This window comes from Octopus bimaculoides, unplaced genomic scaffold, assembly GCF_001194135.2.
Source record: "Octopus bimaculoides isolate UCB-OBI-ISO-001 unplaced genomic scaffold, ASM119413v2 Scaffold_308472, whole genome shotgun sequence".
Lineage (NCBI taxonomy): Eukaryota > Metazoa > Mollusca > Cephalopoda > Octopoda > Octopodidae > Octopus > Octopus bimaculoides.
In genome coordinates this window covers 4,458-8,667 of record NW_026345905.1, presented here as the reverse complement: position 1 = coordinate 8,667, position 4,210 = coordinate 4,458, and the positions used below count along the sequence as shown (strand labels likewise).

Sequence of the window (4,210 nt, the reverse complement as noted above, 5' to 3'; positions counted from 1 at the left end):
ATGTATGTATATATATATGTATCTATGTATGTATGTATGTATATATGTATCTATATATATATATGTATCTATATATATGTATCTATGTATATATGGAGGAGGAAACCCCTTTCGGTCATGAATTACCATGGGATTGCATCTAGAAAGTTACCCTCCGAGGCACAAGTCCGGGCAAGGTTGTTTTGTGGAAGGCCCCTTACATCAACGAATCACGTGAATTATGAACACGCATCGTTTAAAGGGGAGAGATGTACTCCGATGATGAAATACAACAACGATCAAATATTTTCATTCTAATCTAACAGAACATATTTAAAATGAATTGATACATTATTGTTTGGATTCTCGCTTATTTTGTTGCACCTTATAAATTATTACGTTTGGCTGACATCAGCACACACCAGCAAATAATTCCTTTGCTAACTGTAATAAAGAAGAACTCGTATTCATGTTACATTCAACAGCTTGAGGGAGGGCTGTGGCTTTGAGTAAAAAGACGCACAATGAAGTGGAAGCGCCGCCTTGTCTCGGAGTCCTGTTACACTGCTGGATCGCGTTTGCTATGAACACATCGTTTAAAGGAACAGGGTATTTTCTGATGAGGAAAAACGACAGTGATCAATTATTCACGTTCGAATCTGCCTGAACGTATTAACAATGAGTAGATACGTTAAAATAACTTTATATTTCCTGTCGAAATTTTCGTGTGTCATTGAATGAAAATGATTTTGTGTCTTTGCGTAGAATTCCAGTAGTTTTCTATTTCAAATTAATTCACATATAACAATCCGTCTCTCAATAATTTCTTATATATTTCCTATAGGAGCGTTGGATTAGGTCTGGCTTCTTCCTCAGCTCGAATTTTTGTCATGGGAGTCCCGTTCCTGAGACTGCTGGTAAGTTGCTTTCTTTTGTTTGTATGCATTAATAAGATAGTTATTCCCCAACTCCAACATTCATGCTATCAAAAGGCTTCGGTCAGTCCGAGTCAACGACAGAACCCTCTATGCGGTCGCATGATCTATGAGAAATAGTAACCAAATTTCCTCAAGACATGTTTACTAATTACTAGATTAAGTATCTAATTACATCGAATGACATTATTTTGTTTCTAGAAATAAGACTTTCGAAAGTAATGGTGTCTATGTACTTTTGATGTGTCTTTGTATATCCATAAATATTTCATGAGATTGGAGCTATCTGAAGCATGGGATTGTATGTAAAAATTTAGCAGTGGGATATGATAACAAAACTAACTGGTTGAAATAATGGGGTGAAGGTGAGATAAAGTTTAAAACAAAAAGAGTTTTATAGTCTAATCAACGTAATATAAGTTTTGTGATTAGACAACACTGAACAAAAATTTCTGACAAAACGGTAAAAATATATATATATATATATATATATATATAGCTGTACATGTATATGTTCGCGTGCGTATATCTGTTCATACATGTACATGCGTGTGTGTATGTGTGCGTGCGTGCGTGTGTGTGTGTGCGTGTGTGTGTGTTTGAGTGTGTGTGTGTGTGCGTGTGTGTGTGTGTGTACAGAAAATAAATGCTAAAAGGAAAAATATGGAAAGAACAAGATTTGACTAATATGATATTAGTTTAGTTCAGATGAAGAAAGCGAACGACGTAACGTTTCGGACGTTAGTCTCACCAAAAAAAAAAAAGAAAGAAAGCAAGCAAGGAAGAAGGACGTGAAGGGATATATACACATTAATACACACATATATACATACACAACAAGCACATATATACATACATACATATATGAACCGAAAATCAACTGAGAGAGATAATTCAGGGTATCCAGTGACCTGTGTTTGAACAACATAAACGAATAAAGGTATAATAAATGCAACACAATACACATTTTCGAGTTACTGAAATTGTCTCCGCCTCCGGGGTGGGTAGAACAATCGCCAGCGTGCAGAATCACGTGTCACAGCTGTTCTCTTGTCTCGCCACAGTCAATCTTTTCCTTAATGGCATGACAGTTTTGAAGAAGCCTTGATTCTTAATATATTATCTTCCCTTCTCATTTAAAGTTGGTCCCCATCGCCAGCAAGCTATCATTCTACCTTCTCTGCAAGGGGAAATGATTTCAGTAAACCAAGAATTTATCATACACACACACACACACACACACACACACACACACACACACACACAAACACACACATACCTACCTATATATATACATACATACATACATACATATGTATATGCATATACATACATATACATACATGTGGAGGCGCGTGGCTTAGTGGTTAGGGTGTTGGACTCATGATCGTAAAATTGTAGTTTCAATTCCTGGATCGGGCGACTCGTTGTGTTCATGAGCGAAACACTTCATTTCCCGTTGCTCCAGTTCACTCAGCTGGCAAAAATGAGTAACCCTGTGATGGACAGGTGTCCCATCCAGGTGGGGAATATATATGCCATGGAAACTGGCCCTTATGACTCGAGAAGGTAACTTTACCTTTACATACATACATACATACATACATACATGCTTTTATTAGTTCTGATAGTATTTTAATTGTTGTTTAGCTCTAGGGTCATTTCTTGACCAGAAGACTTGTGATCAAAGACATCCTTGATGATGATGATGATGATGATGGCGGCGATGGTGAGGAGGTTTTAATGGTAATGATGATGATGCTGGTGGTGATGGAAGTGATGATGATGGGAGTGGGGATGGGGAGGGTGAGGAGGGAAGGAGGATGGTGATGAAGGTGGTTTAGATGATGATGATGATGATGATGCAGAAATTCTATTACTGAGTTTTTTTATTTGTCATTTACAGGCATTAGAATATCCTTGGCTGCCAACCTTAATACTGGGCGTCGGCTGTACCACCACAGCAATCATGCTTATGATTATGTTGCCAGAAACGAAAAACAAAACATTGCCCCAAACCACAGAAGAACTCCATCATATGCAGCTTGAAAAGAAGGCAAAGCGCAGTAGTGTTAGTCCCTCATTGGGCCAAACTTGAAACCCAGATAAAACTGAAAGGAAAACACAACGAAATGTATAATATAAAACAGGAGCGGTTCAAAACAGTCAATGAGCTTGCCACTCTACCTGTCCGTCTGATTGTTTTTGTTTTTTTCTGTTTGTCTACCTATTTGGCAGAGAAATATAGCTTGATTATACAGGCATGTGTATGTCAGTGGGGATAGGGTTTTCTGTGCGTACCTGTATGTGTATGTGTGCCTTTATGAGTGTGTATGTTTATGTGTGGCGAGCATCAACTATACTTTGAAAGCATCAGCTAACTTTGAAAGCATCAGCTAACTTTGAAAGCGGCTTCAAAGTTTCGCCAATGAAGTTTTCTTCTCAAACAGGGAAGAGAGTAAATGCATTACAAGTGTAAATATAGATTAGAAATACTTTGAGAAAAGAAGGTGTATATAATGATACTACGTTCCTAACTAGCTTTTGTGTAGCGCTAAAGGATGTGACTCAAATCAGATAAGAAATACACAGTTGGTAGTTATAGTAGATGCAGTGAGGCGCCGAGGGTGACATTGGCGTCGATAACAGTGAATGTCGAAAGATAGACAGACAAGCAGACAGAGTAAGTGAGGGAGAAGAGAAAAATAGAGGTGTGATAGTGGAATCAACGAAGAGGTACAGAGAAAAACAAAAGAGAGAGAGAGAGAATGAGTAACGACCTAGGATTCTGGGAAGTGAGAAGGCGAGTAAGTGAAGGAGTTAAAGAACATATGTAAGAGGGAAAGGGTAAGAGTAGTATGACATTTTAAGGGGAGAGAGGGGGAAGGAAGGAAGGAAGGGGGATAGACATGAAGATACAACGAAGCTTATGAAGTTGTGGCAAGTTTTGTTACCTCATCCTTTCCCTTTCTCTCTTTCCTTCTCTCTCTCTCTCTCCATATATACACACATATATATATATTTCTTTATTGCCCACAAAGGGCTAGAGGGGAGAAACAAGGACAGACAAAGGGATTAAGTCGATTACATCGACCCCAGTGCGTAACTGGTACTTAATTTATCGACCCCCGAAAGGATGAAAGGCAAAGTCGACCCCGGCGGAATTTGAACTCAGAACGTAACGGCAGACGAAATAACGCTAAGCATTTCGCCCGGCGCACTAACGTTTCTGCCAGCTAGCCACACATATATATATATTTCTTTATTGCCCACAAAGGGCTAGAGGGGAGAAACAA

General features: G+C 38.6%; 1 long non-coding RNA gene across 2 annotated transcripts in view; it reads left to right on the top strand.

Annotated features, from left to right (window-relative positions):
* The first annotated feature begins 821 nt into the window (after positions 1 to 821).
* LOC106883465 (uncharacterized) overlaps positions 822 to 4,210 on the top strand; it is a 5,734-nt gene continuing 2,345 nt past the window's right edge. The window contains exons 1-2 of one of the 2 annotated variants that reach the window (XR_001411135.2): positions 822 to 896; positions 2,821 to 3,103. This is a non-coding gene — a long non-coding RNA (uncharacterized LOC106883465). Of the gene's footprint in view, positions 897 to 2,820; positions 3,107 to 4,210 lie in introns of those variants that run through there. The other variant, XR_001411134.1, reaches the window with a different exon arrangement.